Genomic DNA, 20,615 nt, shown 5'->3' on the forward strand with positions numbered 1-20,615 from the left:
ATATAGCCCATAAAGGTTTTTTTTGTTTTTTTTTAAATGTATAATTTTGCTTATTTTTTAATAACATTGCTCTGATTTTCAGACTCCTAACTAAGCCCCAAAGATTTATGTGAATACGCTCGACTACCTACTCCAGCTTGCTCCTGTTTGTGTAAAGGGTCTTTTCATATGCAAAAGAAGGGGGAGGGGGGGAGTGTCTTATTTCCCACTTGCAGTGGGCTTTCCAGCTACCTTTCCAACAGAGCTAAACTGAGAGCTTCTAAGTAAGTTTTTAAACAGTTTTATACTGGATTTTTATATCAGTATCTGTGCATCTTATTCTTTATAGTAGTGTCTATTACATGCAGTTATATGAAAATTGGTGTATACTGTCCCTTTAATCACCTACTTATAGGTAAGTGTTAGTGTGATATAAAAAACAATATATTCATAACATATTGTTTTTTATGGAAAGGTCAAGCAAAACCATCCCAACTTGAGTTGCCAAGCAGTAAAGTAAAATGTATTGAATGCAGCTATAGTTTAAAGGGACATGAAACCCCAAATTTTACTTTCATCATTCAGAAAGAGCATGCTATTTTAAACAACTTTCCAATTTACTTCTATTGTGTAATGTGCTTTGTTATCTTGGTATCCTTTGTTAAAAGGCATACCTAGGTAGACTAAGGAACAGATATGCACTACTGGGAGCTAGATGCTGATTGGTGACTACACATACAGTATATGCCTCCTGTTATTGGCTCACCTGATCAGTTCAGCTAGCTGCCTGTAGTTTATTGCTGCTTCTTCAACAAAGGATATCAAGAGAATGGAGTAAATTTGATAATAGAAGTAAATTGGAAAGTTTGACATCAAATGCTTTATCTGAATCATGAAACACACATTTTGAGTTTCATGTCCCTTCAGTTTGCCAGCCTGGCAGTGTTAAACTCTGATTTTCAGACACCTGAAATTTTGGCTTACATGAACACATTTCTTTGAAGTTTGGCAATTTTGAGAGTACCCTAAGAGACATGAAATGCTGACAATCTGAATGGAATATTTCAAGCATGCTCATTAGAATCAAACAGCTAAAAACATTAAAGAAGACATGCTGAAACACATGGCAGCAGAGGACTGTGGGAATTGTGGTCTCAGGTAAGAAACAATTAAAAAGTACTTTAATACTAATAAAAATTTGCCAGATTAACCCAACACACATGCCCACTACCCTTAATGCACCTGTTAAAATCCCTTAGTGAAATATACATATCTCTATGGTTTGGGAGTACAATGGGTTAATTGCACGTTATCTCTTACCATCACTACACATTACTAAAAGGGATATTCAACATACAGACCCTACAACTTGTGATGTCATAAGAAAAAAACAATATTGATGTTATGTTATATTTGGTTTTTGAATTTTGAAATCAGCAGATTAAGGAGGTAGATAAGGATTTGTTGTTAGTTTTGGGTAATAACAATTTCCAGCTTGAAGGGTATTAATGGCAAAAGCATTTTAGGATTGTGATCAGTGAGAAAACACACTGGCAGAATCAGAAAACATTCAGAAAACGTTGAATCATCTGAGAGTGGTGCAGCATGCTAAAAATATCACATGAACATCTCTTTTTTAAAAAGGAAGAAATTTTACCTCAAAATTATCTTAGTAACCATATCCCACTGTAAAGCATCAAATAAGAATTCTAGTCCCAGGACTTGCATGGCAGTAGGTATCTGGCATGTGCAGACACAGTCACTTTAATTTACTCCTTTTAAGTTTAAGGAAGGTTTACTATGAAATCTTGCAAGATTTCTATGAAATCTCATGAGATCACAGTAAAGTAAATTGTAAACTTAGCACTGATTAAGTTGATTGGCTGTTGTTGTTTTTTTCCCACCTAGCAGATGACAGTAAAAGGAGAAGCTCTGGATCACAGAGCACTTACAATTGAAAGCTGAATAAAGTTTGAGGTAAAATATCTTCCTTTTTTACATAGAGATATTCATGTGATATTTTCTTGTCAGCTTTTTACAGATATACTGCATCATACTCAAGCAATCTCGCATATGGAAATTATATTCCATTAAAAACAGAGCTGATAAGGACATGTGAGAGGGTGCAAAGTAATCATATTGCCATCAGCAATATACACCTTTAGCAAAGTGTTTCACTAATACTTACTCAGGTTTGTAAATGACTTTGACTGCATAAGTCTGTCTCCCAACTGCCCTGCTTCCTGCAGAATTGCCTAGGGATGGGCGAATGTTTCGCAACATTCGAAAAACGGCACGAATTTTAACACATTCGTTCGTTCGAATCGAATTTCGAATGTTTACATAACATTCTAACATTCGATTTTCGAATGTTCGGTTTCGAATTTTACGATTACATTCGAAAATATTCGAATTCGAAAAATTCGAATTTAGATTGTAATAGTATTTCTAATGCTTTTTCTTTAAATGTAATATTCGAATTATGCAATATTCGAATTTCGAAAAATTCGAATTTAGATTGTAATAGTATTTCTAATGCTTTTTCTTTAAATGTAATATTCGAATTATGCAATATTCGAATTCGAAAAATTCGAATTTTGATTGTAATAGTATTTCTAATGCTTTTTCTTTAAATGTAATATTCGAATTATGCAATACGTGTATTCGAATTAGAAAAATTCGAATTTAGATTGTAATAGTATTTCTAATGCTTTTTCTTTAAATGTAATATTCGAATTATGCAATATTCGAATTCGAAAAATTCGAATTTAGATTGTAATAGTATTTCTAATGCTTTTTCTTTAAATGTAATATTCGAATTATGCAATACGTGTATTCGAATTCGAAAAAATCGAATTTAGATTGTAATAGTATTTCTAATGCTTTTTCTTTAAATGTAATATTCGAATTATGCAATATTCGAATTCGAAAAGTTCGAATTTAGATTGTAATAGTATTTCTAATGATTTTTCTTTAAATGTAATATTTGAATTATGCAATACGTGTATTCGAATTCGAAAAATTCGAATTTAGATTGTAATAGTATTTCTAATGCTTTTAAATGTAATATTCGAATTATGCAATATTCGAATTCGAAAAATTCGAATTTATATTCGAATTCGAAAAATTCGAATTTATATTCGAATTCGAAAAATTCGAATTTATATTCGAATTCGAAAAATTCGAATTTCGAATGTAGACATTCAATATAATTATAAACATTCGAATTCGAAAGTGACATTCGAAAACAGTAAATAACATTCGATTTTCGAATTTTTAAGAATATTCGTTCTTATCGACATTCGAATTTAGAATTCGAATTTCGGTAATAACATTCGTTCTACATTCGAAATTCGAAAATTTGCACATTCGCCCATCCCTAGAATTGCCAGGGGTTTGGAGGCCTTTCAGTGTCCCAGTTTTAAGAGACTCCCTCAACCATGCCCATGGCCCGTCCATGTCCACCTGCAACGCTGTCCTCATGATGCAACCCCACCCACAAAATGCTGGTAGGTCACTGCCCCCCCAATTGTTTTCACCTCTAGCATCCCATAAAGCATCTGGCAAATGATGGAAAGTATTCATAAGCAGCTGTATTTAGAATAACTTACAGGGAAGTGCACTGCAGATGTCAAAGCTGAAGATGGTTTACCAATGGATCATGCAGTAGAAATACTTTTATGTGGAAACCTATTAGCTTTATAAGAACCAATATATAGGCAAAAACATACACATGAATGATGACCGTCTGCAATTTAAATCCCTTTGCCTTTATAGCAGAGGTACTGGAGCATACAGCTATAGATATCAATAGCAAGGGAGGTACAGCTTTCCATTGGCTGTTCAGCTATTGAGGCCTATTTATCAAAGGTCTGTTGGACATGATCCAACAGTACGGATCAGGTCTGATAGACATTGCTGAATGCGGAGAGCAATACGCTCTCCGTATTCAGCATTGCACCAGCAGCTCTTGTAACTACTCCATAACTTGCTCCATTCGGAGCTTGATAAATGGGCCTCATTATATTAATATCTGGAATATATTCACCATACACACTATTTTATCCTGCAGTTTAATACTTCTAAGTTGACTGTGACTTTAAACTGATTTTGCAAAAGATAATAAGATCTTTAATTGCTATTTTTTCTGATTCAAGAAATCATTGAGTACATCATCCATTTAATGGAGATATTGTTTATGCGTTCAACTGCATCCGTCTGAACGGTGCATATCAGATTTATGAAGGAGATACAAGTGATCCATAGGGGATAAAAATTTATCATGGCCAGAAAAGTAATTATGGCAAGAGTACAAGCACTTCTGGAACTAGAAGAGAACACAAAGTTATTTCTGACAGAATCAAGCCTTTTCCATAGATCATGAGCATGAAAATAGTTAAAGAGGTAAAAAAAATGTTGGCCAAAGCCGTAAGATTGGGATACGGATGGTTTCTCACTTGATAAGTTTTTGCCTAGAAGGTAATCAAAAACTTAAAACTGCTCTAAAAAAGTGCCCATTTATGAACAGTTGCATGTAGTAGAAGTGCCTATAAGTTGATAGCAATCTGTTGTTCGATAATTATCGGCATGTTTACGGCTGCAGATGAACCCTTTTTAACATTGACACAATCCCAATTAGCCATTCCCAGTGTTTATCAGTTGCCCCTTTTTACATTATCAGTTTAGGGGAAATGGTCCTATACTCAACATGTGCAAGTCCTGTCTGGCTGATCACAACTATGTTCTGGATACTTAACAACACATTAATAACGCATTTTTCACTTATCAAATTCTACAGAAAAAAAGACAACGCTTTAGAAATTGTTAACAAGCACTACAAAAACTTTCAACTAAAGTTAAAAAATAAATTAATAATAAGCACTCTTATTAGCCAATCAATAAAATTAGCCAAATCAATAACCGAACATAGACACATGCACACTATACCAATAATAGCACAGTTCCAATCCCTTAGAGATACATACACACACTCTGTGGTTTTGGAGGGCAACAGGTTTCCTTTTTTTAATTTTTAATAATTTTACTATTACATAAATGTATTATTAGTATTATTATTATCAGTTATTTGTAGAGCACCAACAGATTCTGCATCACTATAAACATAGGCAGTATAAAAGATAACATTTATAGGTATCAAATGGATACTAGAGGGCCCTGCCTAGAGTCGCACTGTTGTAGTCAGCTCTTATGAAGGTGATCTACAAACAGCTAGGCTCATAGGCTTACATACTAAGGGGGTTCAAGGGGATTGCAATGGAGTTAGGAAAGGTTAGTGTAGGTTGTATGCATCCCTGAACAATAGAGTCTTTAGGGAGCGCTTGAAACATTTAAAACTAGGGGAGACTCTTGTGGAGCGAGATGAGAGTTCCACAAGATGAAAGCCAATCTGAAGAAGTCCTGTAAACAGGAATGTGAGGAGGTAACAAGAGAGGAGAAGAGTAGGAGGTCATGAGCAGAATGAAGAGGACAGGAGGGAGAGTATCTGGAGACAAGGTCTGAGATAAAGGGGGGAGCAGTGCAGGTGAGGACTTTGTATGTCAGAGTCAGAATTTTGTGTATAATCCTGGAGGCAAAAGGAAGCCAGTGAAGGGTGCTGCAGATGAAGAGAGACATGTAGGGAAAATGAGCCTGGCAGAGGCATTCATTATGGATTGTAAAGGAGCTATCAGGTAGCTAGGAAGACCAGAGAGGATGGAGTTGCAGTAGTCAAGGTGGGAAAGGATGATAGAGTGGATTAAAATCTTAGTTGTGTCTTGTGTAAGGAAATGTCTAATTTTAGAGTTGTCTTTAAGGTGGAAGTGGCAGGCTTTAGCCAAGGACTGAATGTGAGGAGTGAAAGAAAGATCTGAGTAAAGTGTGACCCCAAGACATCAGGGATGTGGGTAGGGGTAATGATGGGGTTATCAACAGTTATAGAGAAATGGGGGGGGGGATTTGGAAGAAGGGGGAAAATAAGGTGCTCAGTTTTAGAGAGATTTAGCTTAAGGTAGTGAGAGGACATCCAGGATGAGATATGAGAAAGACAGTTAGTGGCACAGGTTGGCAAGGAAGGAGATAGGTCTGGTGCAGAGAGGTAGATTTGGGTGTCATTGGCATATAAATTATATTGAAACCTGTGAGACTTTATTAAGGAACCTAATGATGAAGTGTAGATTGAGAAGGCGACCGAGGACAGAGCCTTGCGGTACCCCAACAGAAAGTGGTAAAGGGGCAAAGGATGCCCCAGAGAAGGCTACACTAAAAGTACGGTTAGACAGGTAGGAAGAGAACCACAAGAGGCTGTGAAGCAAATGCCGAAGGATTAGAGGGTTTGGAGCAAAAGAGGGTGGTACACAGTATCAAAGGCTGCAGACAGATCAAGAAGGATAAGCAGAGAAAAGTGGCCTTTTGATTTTGCTGTAAGTAGGTCGTTGGTTACCTTAATAATTGCTGTCTCTGTGGGGGTGAAATCTAGATTGCAATGGGTCAAGGATGGAGTTTAATGCAAGAAAAGGGATAGGCGTGCATATACTAGCTGCTTTTCAAGAAGCTTTGAGGCAAGAGGGAGTAGGGAAATAGGGCAGTAGTTGGATGGGGAGGTTGGATCGAGATAAGGTTTTTTGAGGATAGGGGTGACCAGTGCATGTTTTAGAAATTAGGGAAATATACCAGTGCTGAGGGAGAGGTTGAAAATATGTGTGAATATAGGGGTATGGGTAGAAGAGAGGGGAGTAGCTGTGAGGGGATGGGGTCGAGGGGACAGGTAGTGAGGTGAGAGGACAGTAATAAGGGCAGAAACTTCTTCCTCTTTAACAGGGGCAAAAGAGCTAAATGTATGGCGATGTGGGTTTTTGAATGATTGCAAGCTTTTGAGGGGGTGGGAGACTGGTAGTATGTTGAGAGCTTGAATGTTTACAGTAAATATAAAAAACCTTTATTAAATATGAATATTGCATAAATATGTTTTTACATGTTTTCATCTACTTAACGGCAAAAGGCTCTAATGCACTTGTAAATAATGTTGTCCCTTTGGTTTTCTCAAAGTTACTGAGCAGAATATATCAATCAATAATCAATGAGTACCGACACCTTTTCTTTTACAAAAAAAGCACTGTGTATACATATATATTTATGTATATATATGTTTGTAAATACATATACACATATAAATACATAAACACATATGTACACATATATAGACATACAGTATATATATATATATATATATATATACACATACATACATAAAATATCTATCTTTAGACATGTATATGTAGGTATCTCAATGTTAAAGCATGTTTTTTTCTAACACCCGAGATCTCATATCTTTGAGCCCTTATAACTTATTTGTGCAATATTTTTTTTAAATAGTTTTTTTTAGACAGTGTTATTATAAGTGTACTTTGTAATGTATTTCGAAGTGTTTTTGCAACTGTTTATTTTTGCCAAACAGTTAACCACTGCTCTAAAATCGGAGTAATGATTCTAGCGTAAATCGCGATTGTGCTGAAGTCCGATGAATGAAAACCCTTGCGATATACCCCTTATCGCTATGGCGATTGTGCTCCAATTGTAATCTAGCCCTAAATAAGTGCTAGATAGAATGACAAAAAAGGTTAGTTTGAGAATAACATGTAGATGTATTTTTTAAAGTTCTATTACCTGTTTAAATATTGACAAAATAAGTGTAAAGTTTTATTATCTATAAAATAATGGGAGCTGCCATGTTGTAACTTAGGTTACCATGTCTGCTGTGGCCAATTAAGGACATTTATAAACAGGTCACTAGAGTGTGCAGCCAATGGCTGCGTGGAATATAACAGTGTTCTGCACTTCCATTTCTAGCAGGAACTGATAAGGTTTACAATTTCAGAATGGAATTACAGGTAATTCTTGTCTGAAAGAGAGAGACAAACAAACCTCAGTTATATGCTTTAGCTCCTTTGGAATTTATTGTAGCAACGCTTATAAAATGTAATAGCCGTCACTATAACTTTGGGAGCTGCCGCTACAGGGCTGATAACTGTTTTAGCAACAAAGCTGCAGTTATGTAGCTATATATCGTTTGGTGCGATTCTGATCTAGCTCTGTGCGTGTTACAAACCTCAGTTTGCGTATTAGATTCTACTTCTTCATTCTGTGTTTAAAGGGGCACTCAAGTCAAAATTAAACTTTCAGAAAGAGGATACAATTTTAAACAACTTTCCTACTTACTTCCATAAACAAAATGTGTATTTTTATATTTACACTTTTTGAGTCACCAGCTCCTACTGATCATGTGCAAGAATTTACAGAATATACGTATATGCATTTGTGATTGGTTGTTGGATGTCACATGCTACAAGGGGAGTGGAAATAGACGTAACTTTGAAATTTGTCAGAAACAAAATCTACTTATTTGAATTTCAGAGTAAGTACTCTTGCATTGTCTTTTTATCATGCATTTGTTGATTACGCAAATCCACTGTATTTACTGGTCATGCCTCCAGGCACAGTGCTTAACTAGTTTGAGAAAATACGCAGCACCAAGTATAATCATACAAGCTTCTCAAAAAGATAAGACCTCCTAACCAGGTCCCAGATAGAATTAGTTATAGTGGTTGAGAAGCGCTTATAAAGTTTAAAGGGACACTGAACCCAAACTTTTTCTATCGTGATTCAGATAGAGCATGCAATTTTAAGCATCTTTCTAATTTACTTCTATTATCAAATTCTTTTCATTCTCTTGGTATCTTTATTTGAAATGCAAGAATATAAGTTTAGATGCCGGCCCATTTTTGGTGAACACAATGTGTTGTTCTTGCTGATTGGTGGGTAAATTCATCCACCAATAAACAAGTGCTTTCCATGGTTCTGAACCCAAAAAATAGCTTAGATGCCTTCTTTTTCAAATAAAGAAAGCAAGAGAACGAAGAAAAATTGATAATAGGAGTAAATTAGAAAGTTGTTTAAAATTGCATTATCTATATGAATCACAAAAGAAAAATTTTGGGTTCAGTGTCCCTTTAAGTATGAAATCTGATAGTAAACATTCTTTTAATTATTCATTTACATAAAATCGCAAATAACAATCAGGAATATAATACTAAAACATATAGCTATTCCAGCCTATACATTCAAAATCTCTGATATATGAGCATAATTTAAAAAAATAAAAAAAAAAATAATCATATAAATGAAAATAATATGATGGTGTTAAATGAAAAAAAAACTTCTGTGTCTCCTTGAAAAAATCACTATGTCATATAAAAAAGATAATCATAATAAATGTCTTTTCTTCTAATGAGGATATATAAGTGTGTCCTTGCATGAGAAAATCTGTCCGTACTTCTGTGAAGAAGTTACAAAAAATAGAAAAATAGAAATAAATAGAAAGTTTATAGTCAATTTAGGCGTACAACAAAAATATACAAATATATAAAAAGTGTATAAAAAGATGTATGTCCAAGAGAGTGCAAATCTATGTGTTTCCATTATATCAAAAGTGCGATAGTGCTGTTAGCTGTTTAGCCTATAAAGAACAAAAATACATAGTGGAATATTGCCAGTATATCATATTTGAATGCAATAATATATTATGCTTACCAAATAGAGAACCTAATGGCTAGATTACGAGTTTTGCGGTAAGCTTAAAAAGCAGCGTTAACAGGTCCTAACGCTGCTTTTTTACGCCCGCAGGTATTACGAGTCCTGCAGGTTTAGGGGCACCACTCACTTTTTTGGCCTTAACGCAAATCAACTTACGTAAATTTCGTAAAAAGTATTTTTCAATGGGACTTGCATAGCGCCGGTATTACGAGTTTGTTCTGTGAGGCCAAAAAGTGAGCGGTACACCCTCTACCTCTAAGATTCCTAACGCATTTTAAAGTCAGTAGTTATTAGTTTTACACTACAAAGCTGTAGCATAAAACTCATAACTAAAGTGCTAAAAAGTACACTAACACCCATAAACTACCTGTTAACCCCTAAACCGAGGCCCTCCCGCATTGCAAACGCTAAAATAAAATTATTAACCTCTAATTTTCCGCTCCCGACATCGCCGCCACTATAATAAACATATTAACCCCTAAACCACCACACTCCTGCCTCGCAAACACTAGTTAAATATTATTAACCCCTAATCTGCCATCCCCAACGTCGCCGCCACTATTCTAAATTTATTAACCCCTAAACCTAAGTGTAACCCTAACCATAACACCCCCTAACTTAAATATAATTTAAATAAATCTAAATAAAATTACTATCATTAACTAAATTATTCCTATTTAAAACTAAATACTTACCTGTAAAATAAACCCTAAGCTAGCTACAATATAACTAATAGTTACATTGTATCTAGTTTAGGGTTTATTTTTATTTTACAGGCAAGTTTGTATTTATTTTAACTAGGTAGAATAGTTAGTAAATAGTTATTAACTATTTACTAGCTACCTAGCTAAAATAAATACAAATTTACCTGTAAAATAAAACCTAACCTAAGTTACACTAACACCTAACACTACACTACAATTAAATAAATTACCTAAATGAAATACAATTAAATAAATCAAATAAAATTATCTAAATTACAAAAAAAACACTAAATTACAGAAAATAAAAAACAAATTACAAGATCTTTAAACTAATTACACCTAATCTAAGAGCCCTATCAAAATAAAAAAGCCCCCCCCCCAAAAAAAATAAAAAAATACCCTATCCTAAACTAAATTACCAATAGCCCTTAAAAGGGCCTTTTGCGGGGCTTTGCCCCAAAGAAATCAGCTCTTTTACCTGAAAAAGAAATACAAGTAAAACCCCCAACAGTAAAACCCACCACCCACACAACCAATCCTCCCAATTAAAACCCTAACTAAAAAAACTTAAGCTCCCCATTGCCCTGAAAAGGGCATTTGGATGGGCATTGCCCGTAAAAGGGCATTTAGCTCTATTGCTGCCCAAAGCCCTAACCTAAAAATAAAAGCCACCCAATACACCCTTACAAAATCCTAACACTAACCCCCGAAGATACACTTACCAAGAGAAGTCTTCATCCAAGCGGCAAGATGTCCTCAAGGAAGCCGGCAGAAGTGGTCCTCCAGACGGGCAGAAGTCTTCACACAGACGGCATCTTCTATCTTCATCCTTCTGATGAGGAGCGACTCCATCTTCAAGACATCCGACGTGGAGCATTCTCTTCTTCCGACATCTTCTTGCTGAATGAAGGTACCTTTAAATGACGTCATCCAAGATGGCATCCCTTAGATTCCGATTGACTGATAGAATTCTATCAGTCAATCGGAATTAAGGTTGAAAAAATCCTATTGGCTGATCCAATCAGCCAATAGGATTGAGCTCACATTCTATTGGCTGATTCAGGTAAAAGAGCTGATTTCTTTGGGGCAATGCCCTGCAAAAGGCCCTTTTAAGGGCTATTGATAGTTTAGTTTAGGCTAGGGTTTTTTTTATTTTGGGGGGCTTTTTTTATTTTGATAGGGCTCTTAGATTAGGTGTAATTAGTTTAAAGATCTTGTAATTTGTTTTTTATTTTCTGTAATTGTGTTGTTGTTTTTTTAAATTTATCTAATTGTTTTTGATTTATTTAATTGTATTTCATTTAGGAAATTTAGGCCTAGATTTGGAGTTTTGCGTTAGAAGGGGTGCGTTAGCTACGCATGCTTTTTTTGGCCGCACCTTTTAAATACCGCTGGTATTTAGAGTTTACAGAAGGGCTGCGTTAGGCTCCAAAAAGGGAGCGTAGAGCATAATTTACCGCCACTGCAACTCTAAATACCAGTGGTGCTTACGGACGCGGCCAGCTTCAAAAACGTGCTCATGCACGATTCCCCCATAGGAAACAATGGGACAGTTTGAGCTGAAAAAAACAGCGTTCAGCTCCTAATGCGGCCCCATTGTTTCCTATGGGGAAACACTTCCTAAGTCTGCACCTAACACCCTAACATGTACCCCGAGTCTAAACACCCCTAACCTTACACTTATTAACCCCTAATCTGCCGCCCCCGCTATCGCTGACCCCTGCATATTTTTTTAACCCCTAATCTGCCGCTCCATACACCGCTGCAACCTACATTATAGCTATGTACCCCTAATCTGCTGCCCCTAACACCGCCGACCCCTATATTATATTTATTAACCCCTAATCTGCCCCCCACAACGTCGCCGCCAGCTACCTACAATAATTAACCCCTAATCTGCCGACCGGACCTCACCGCTACTATAATAAAGTTATTAACCCCTAATCCGCCTCACTCCCGCCTCAATAACCCTATAAGAAATAGTATTAACCCCTAATCTGCCCTCCCTAACATCGCCGACACCTAACTTCAATTATTAACCCCTAATCTGCCGACCGGACCTCACCGCTACTCTAATAAATGTATTAACCCCTAAAGCTAAATCTAACACTAACACCCCCCTAAGTTAAATATAATTTTATTCTAACGAAATAAAATAATTCTTATTAAATAAATTATTCCTATTTAAAGCTAAATATTTACCTCTAAAATAAACCCTAATATAGCTACAATATAACGAATAATTATATTGTAGCTATTTTAGGATTAATATTTATTTTACATGCAACTTTGTTTTTTTTTTAACCAGGTACAATAGCTATTAAATAGTTAATAACTATTTAATAGCTACCTAGTTAAAATAATTACAAAATTACCTGTAAAATAAATCCTAACCTAAGTTACAATTAAACCTAACACTACACTATCAATAAATTAATTAAATACAATACCTACAAATAAATACAATTAAATTAACTAAAGTACAAAAAATAAAAAAGAACTAAGTTACAAAAAATAAAAAAATATTTACAAACATTAGAAAAATATTACAACAATTTTAAACTAATTACACCTACTCTAAGCCTACCTTAATTCCGATTGGCTGATAGAATCCTATCAGCCAATCGGAATTCGAGGGACGCCATCTTGGATGACGTCCCTTAAAGGAACCTTCATTCGTCGTCTAGTCGTCGGAAGAAGAGGATGGATCCGCGCCGGAGGTCTTGAAGATCAGCCGCTCGTCATCGGATGGAAGAACATAGAAGATGCCGCCTGGATGAAGATGTTTGCCGGTCTGGATGTCCTCTTCTGCCCACTTGGATCAAGACTTCAGCCGGAGGATGGATGTCTTCAGCCCCCTGCTTGGGCTTGGATCAAGACATCGGAGCCAGGACGGATCGTTGGTACCCGGTGTAGTGAAGATAAGGTAGGAAGATCTTCAGGGGCTTAGTGTTAGGTTTATTTAAGGGGGGTTTTGGTTAGATTAGGGGTATGTGGGTGGTGGGTTGTAATATTGGGGGGTATTGTATGGTTTTTTTTCCAGGCAAAAGAGCTGAATTCTTTGGGGCATGCCCCGCAAATGGCCCTTTTAAGGGCTGGTAAGGTAAAAGAGCTTTTCTATTTTAATTTTAGAATAGGGTAGGGCATTTTTTTATTTTGGGGGGCTTTGTTATTTTATTAGGGGGCTTAGAGTAGGTGTAATTAGTTTAAAATTGTTGTAGTATTTTTCTAATGTTTGTAAATATTTTTTTATTTTTTGTAACTTAGTTCTTTTTTATTTTTTGTACTTTAGTTAGTTTATTTAATTGTATTTATTTGTAGGTATTGTATTTAATTAATTTATTGATAGTGTAGTGTTAGGTTTAATTGTAGATAATTGTAGGTATTTTATTTAAGTAATTTATTGATAGTGTAGTGTTTGGTTTAATTGTAACTTAGGTTAGGATTTATTATCCAGGTAATTTTGTGATTATTTTAACTAGGTAGCTATTAAATAGTTATTAACTATTTAATAGCTATTGTACCTGGTTAAAATAATTACAAAGTTGCCTGTAAAATAAATATTAATCCTAAAATAGCTACAATATAATTATTCGTTATATTGTAGCTATATTAGGGTTTATTTTAAAGGTAAGTATTTAGCTTTAAATAGGAATAATTTATTTAATAAGAGTTAATTTATTTCGTTAGATTTAAATTATATTTAATTTAGGGGGGTGTTAGTGTTAGGGTTAGACTTAGCTTTAGGGGTTAATACATTTATTATAGTAGCGGTGAGGTCCGGTCGGCAGATTAGGGGTTAATACTTGAAGCTAGGTGTCGGTGAGGTTAGGGAGGGCAGATTAGGGGATAATACTATTTATTATAGGGTTATTGAGGCGGGAGTGAGGCGGATTAGGGGTTAATAACTTTATTATAGTAGCGGCGAGGTCCGGTCGGCAGATTAGGGGTTAATAAGTGTAGGTAGGTGTCGGCGACATTGAGGGGGGCAGATTAGGGGCTAATAAATATAATATTGGGATCTGCGGTGTTAGGGGCAGCAGATTAGGGGTACATAAGTATAACGTAGGTGGCGGCGGTGTGCGGTCGGCAGATTAAAGGTTAAAAAAATGTATTATAGTGGCGGCGATGTGGGGGGACCTCGGTTTAGGGGTGCATAGGTAGTTTATGGGTGTTAGTGTACTTTAGAGCACAGTAGTTAAGAGCTTTATGAACCGGTGTTAGCCCAGAAAGCTCTTAACTCCTGTTTTTTTTCTGCGGCTGGAGTTTTGTTGTTAGATTTCTAACGCTCACTTCAGCCAGGACTCTAAATACCGGTGTTAGAAAGATCACATTGAAAAGATAGGATACGCAATTGGCGTAGGGGGATCTGCGGTATGGAAAAGTCGCGGCTGCAAAGTGAGCGTTAGACCCTTTAATGACTGACTCCAAATACCAGTGGGTGGTAAAAACCAGCGTTAGGAGCCCCTAACGCTGGTTTTGATGGCTACCGCAAAACTCTAAATCTAGGCGTTATTTAATTGTAGTATAGTGTTAGGTGTTAGTGTAATTTAGGTTAGGTTTTATTTTACAGGTACATTTGTATTTATTTTAGCTAGGTAGTTATTAAATAGTTAATAACTATTTAGTAACTATTCTACCTATTTAAAATAAATACAAACTTGCCTGTAAAATAAAAATAAATCCTAAAATAGCTACAATGTAACTATTAGTTATATTGTAGCTAGCTTAGGGTTTATTTTATAGGTAAGTATTTAGTTTTAAATAGGAATAATTTAGTTAATGATAGTAATTTTATTTAGATTTATTTAAATTATATTTAAGTTAGGGGGTGTTAGGGTTAGACTTAGGTTTAGGGGTTAATAAATTTAGAATAGTGGCGGCGACGTTGGGGACGGCAGATTAGGCGTTAATAACATTATGTAGGTGTCGGCGATGTTGTGGGCAGCAGATTAGGGGTTAATAAATATGATGTAGGTGTTGGCGATGTTGGGGGCAGCAGATTAGGGGTTCATAAGTATAATGTAGGTGGCGGCGATGTCCGGAGCGGCAGATTAGGGGTTAATAAGTATAATGTAGGTGGCGGCAATGTCCGGAGCGGCAGATTAGGGGTTAATAAGTATAATGTAGGTGTCGGCAATGTTGGGGGCAGCAGATTAGGGGTTAATAAGTATAAGATTAGGGGTGTTTAGACTCGGGGTTCATGTTAGAGTGTTAGGTGTAAACATAAAATATGTTTCCCCATAGGAATCAATGGGGCTGCGTTACTGAGATTTACACTGCTTTTTGGCAGGTGTTAGACTTTTTATTAACCCCTAATCTGCCATCCCCAACGTCGCCGCCACTATTCTAAATTTATTAACCCCTAAACCTAAGTGTAACCCTAACCATAACACCCCCTAACTTAAATATAATTTAAATAAATCTAAATAAAATTACTATCATTAACTAAATCATTCCTATTTAAAACTAAATACTTACCTGTAAAATAAACCCTAAGCTAGCTACAATATAACTAATAGTTACATTGTATCTAGTTTAGGGTTTATTTTTATTTTACAGGCAAGTTTGTATTTATTTTAACTAGGTAGAATAGTTAGTAAATAGTTATTAACTATTTACTAGCTACCTAGCTAAAATAAATACAAATTTACCTGTAAAATAAAACCTAACCTAAGTTACACTAACACCTAACACTACACTACAATTAAATAAATTACCTAAATGAAATACAATTAAATAAATCAAATAAAATTATCTAAATTACAAAAAAACCCCACTAAATTACAGAAAATAAAAAACAAATTACAAGATCTTTAAACTAATTACACCTAATCTAAGAGCCCTACCAAAATAAAAAAGCCCCCCCCCCCCCAAAAAAAATTAAAAAATACCCTAGCCTAAACTAAATTACCAATAGCCCTTAAAAGGGCCTTTTGCGGGGCTTTGCCCCAAAGAAATCAGCTCTTTTACCTGAAAAAGAAATACAAGTAAAACCCCCAACAGTAAAACCCACCACCCACACAACCAATCCTCCCAATTAAAACCCTAACTAAAAAAACTTAAGCTCCCCATTGCCCTAAAAAGGGCATTTGGATGGGCATTGCCCGTAAAAGGGCATTTAGCTCTATTGCTGCCCAAAGCCCTAACCTAAAAATAAAAGCCACCCAATACACCCTTACAAAATCCTAACACTAACCCCCGAAGATACACTTACCAATAGAAGTCTTCATCCAAGCGGCAAGATGTCCTCAAGGAAGCCGGCAGAAGTGGTCCTCCAGACGGGCAGAAGTCTTCACACAGACGGCATCTTCTATCTTCATCCTTCTGATGAGGAGCGACTCCATCTTCAAGACATCCGACGCGGAGCATTCTCTTCTTCCGACATCTTCTTGCTGAATGAAGGTACCTTTAAATGACGTCATCCAAGATGGCGTCCCTTAGATTCCGATTGACTGATAGAATTCTATCAGTCAATCGGAATTAAGGTTGAAAAAATCCTATTGGCTGATCCAATCAGCCAATAGGATTGAGCTCACATTCTATTGGCTGATTCAGGTAAAAGAGCTGATTTCTTTGGGGCAATGCCCTGCAAAAGGCCCTTTTAAGGGCTATTGATAGTTTAGTTTAGGCTAGGGTTTTTTTTTATTTTGGGGGGCTTTTTTTTATTTTGATAGGGCTCTTAGATTAGGTGTAATTAGTTTAAAGATCTTGTAATTTGTTTTTTATTTTCTGTAATTGTGTTGTTGTTTTTTTAAATTTATCTAATTGTTTTTGATTTATTTAATTGTATTTCATTTAGGAAATTTAGGCCTAGATTTGGAGTTTTGCGGTAGAAGGGGTGCGTTAGCTACGCATGCTTTTTTTTGGCCGCACCTTTTAAATACCGGTATTTAGAGTTTACAGAAGGGCTGCGTTAGGCTCCAAAAAGGGAGCGTAGAGCATAATTTACCGCCACTGCAACTCTAAATACCAGTGGTGCTTACGGACGCGGCCAGCTTCAAAAACGTGCTCGTGCACGATTCCCCCATAGGAAACAATGGGACAGTTTGAGCTGAAAAAAAACAGCGTTCAGCTCCTAATGCGGCCCCATTGTTTCCTATGGGGAAACACTTCCTAAGTCTGCACCTAACACCCTAACATGTACCCCGAGTCTAAACACCCCTAACCTTACACTTATTAACCCCTAATCTGCCGCCCCCGCTATCGCTGACCCCTGCATATTTTTTTAACCCCTAATCTGCCGCTCCATACACCGCTGCAACCTACATTATAGCTATGTACCCCTAATCTGCTGCCCCTAACACCGCCGACCCCTATATTATATTTATTAACCCCTAATCTGCCCCCCACAACGTCGCCGCCATCTACCTACAATAATTAACCCCTAATCTGCCGACCGGACCTCACCGCTACTATAATAAAGTTATTAACCCCTAATCCGCCTCACTCCCGCCTCAATAACCCTATAAGAAATAGTATTAACCCCTAATCTGCCCTCCCTAACATCGCCGACACCTAACTTCAATTATTAACCCCTAATCTGCCGACCGGACCTCACCGCTACTCTAATAAATGTATTAACCCCTAAAGCTAAATCTAACCCTAACACTAACACCCCCCTAAGTTAAATATAATTTTATTCTAACAAAATAAAATAATTCTTATTAAATAAATTATTCCTATTTAAAGCTAAACTTACTTACCTCTAAAATAAACCCTAATATAGCTACAATATAACGAATAATTATATTGTAGCTATTTTAGAATTAATATTTATTCTACAGGCAACTTTGTATTTATTTTAACCAGGTACAATAGCTATTAAATAGTTAATAACTATTTAATAGCTACCTAGTTAAAATAATTACAAAATTACCTGTAAAATAAATCCTAACCTAAGTTACAATTAAACCTAACACTACACTATCAATAAATTACTTAAATAAAATACCTACAATTAAATACAATTAAACCTAACACTACACTATCAATAAATTAATTAAATACAATACCTACAAATAAATACAATTAAATTAACTAAAGTACAAAAAATAAAAAAGAACTAAGTTACAAAAAATAAAAAAATATTTACAAACATTAGAAAAATATTACAACAATTTTAAACTAATTACACCTACTCTAAGCCCCCTAATAAAATAACAAAGCCCCCCAAAATAAAAAAATGCCCTACCCTATTCTAAAATTAAAATAGTAAAGCTCTTTACCTTACCAGCCATTAAAAGGGCCATTTGCGGGGCATGCCCCAAAGAATTCAGCTCTTTTGCCTGGAAAAAAAAACATACAATACCCCCCCCCCAACATTACAACCCACCACCCACATACCCCTAATCTAACCCAAACCCCCCTTAAATAAACCTAACACTAAGCCCCTGAAGATCTTCCTACCTTATCTTCACCACACCGGGTACCACCGATCCATCCTGGCTCCGATGTCTTGATCCAAGCCCAAGCGGGGGCTGAAGACATCCATCCTCCGGCTGAAGGCTTGATCCAAGCGGGCAGAAGAGGACATCCGGACCGGCAAACATCTTCATCCAGGCGGCATCTTCTATGTTCTTCCATCCGATGACGAGCGGCTGATCTTCAAGACCTCCAGCGCGGATCCATCCTCTTTTTCCGACAACTAGACGACGAATGAAGGTTCATTTAAGGGACGTCATCCAAGATGGCGTCCCTCGAATTCCGATTGGCTGATAGGATTCTATCAGCCAATCGGAATTAAGGTAGGAAAATTCTGATTGGCTGATGGAATCAGCCAATCAGATTCAAGTTCAATCCGATTGGCTGATTGGATCAGCCAATCAGATTGAGCTCACATTCTATTGGCTGATCGGAACAGCCAATTGAATGCGAGCTAAATCTGATTGGCTGATTGGATCAGCCAATCGGATTGAACTTGAATCTGATTGGCTGATTCCATCAGCCAATCAGAATTTTCCTACCGGAGGTCTTGAAGATCAGCCGCTCGTCATCGGATGGAAGAACATAGAAGATGCCGCCTGGATGAAGATGTTTGCCGGTCTGGATGTCCTCTTCTGCCCACTTGGATCAAGACTTCAGCCGGAGGATGGATGTCTTCAGCCCCCCGCTTGGGCTTGGATCAAGACATCGGAGCCAGGACGGATCGGTGGTACCCGGTGTGGTGAAGATAAGGTAGGAAGATCTTCAGGGGCTTAGTGTTAGGTTTATTTAAGGGGGATTTGGGTTAGATTAGGGGTATGTGGGTGGTGGGTTGTAATGTTGGGGGGGTATTGTATGGTTTTTTTTCCAGGCAAAAGAGCTGAATTCTTTGGGGCATGCCCCGCAAATGGCCCTTTTAAGGGCTGGTAAGGTAAAAGAGCTTTTCTATTTTAATTTTAGAATAGGGTAGGGCATTTTTTTATTTTGGGGGGCTTTGTTATTTTATTAGGGGGCTTAGAGTAGGTGTAATTAGTTTAAAATTGTTGTAGTATTTTTCTAATGTTTGTAAATATTTTTTTATTTTTTGTAACTTAGTTCTTTTTTATTTTTTGTACTTTAGTTAGTTTATTTAATTGTATTTATTTGTAGGTATTGTATTTAATTAATTTATTGATAGTGTAGTGTTAGGTTTAACTGTAGATAATTGTAGGTATTTTATTTAAGTAATTTATTGATAGTGTAGTGTTAGGTTTAATTGTAACTTAGGTTAGGATTTATTTTCCAGGTAATTTTGTGATTATTTTAACTAGGTAGCTATTAAATAGTTATTAACTATTTAATAGCTATTGTACCTGGTTAAAATAATTACAAAGTTGCCTGTAAAATAAATATTAATCCTAAAATAGCTACAATATAGTTATTTGTTATATTGTAGCTATATTAGGGTTTATTTTAGAGGTAAGTATTTAGCTTTAAATAGGAATAATTTATTTAATAAGAGTTAATTTATTTCGTTAGATTTAAATTATATTTAATTTAGGGGGGGTGTTAGTGTTAGGGTTAGACTTAGCTTTAGGGGTTAATACATTTATTATAGTAGCGGTGAGGTCCGGTCGGCAGATTAGGGGTTAATACTTGAAGTTAGGTGTCGGTGAGGTTAGGGAGGGCAGATTAGGGGTTAATACTATTTATTATAGGGTTATTGAGGCGGGAGTGAGGCGGATTAGGGGTTAATAACTTTATTATAGTAGCGGCGAGGTCCGGTCGGCAGATTAGGGTTTAATAAGTGTAAGTAGGTGTCGGCGACATTGAGGAGGGCAGATTAGGGGCTAATAAATATAATATTGGGATCGGCGGTGTTAGGGGCAGCAGATTAGGGGTACATAAGTATAACGTAGGTGGCGGCGGTGTGCGGTCGGC

This window comes from Bombina bombina, chromosome 3 (assembly GCF_027579735.1).
Source record: "Bombina bombina isolate aBomBom1 chromosome 3, aBomBom1.pri, whole genome shotgun sequence".
In the NCBI taxonomy this organism is placed as follows: domain Eukaryota; kingdom Metazoa; phylum Chordata; class Amphibia; order Anura; family Bombinatoridae; genus Bombina; species Bombina bombina.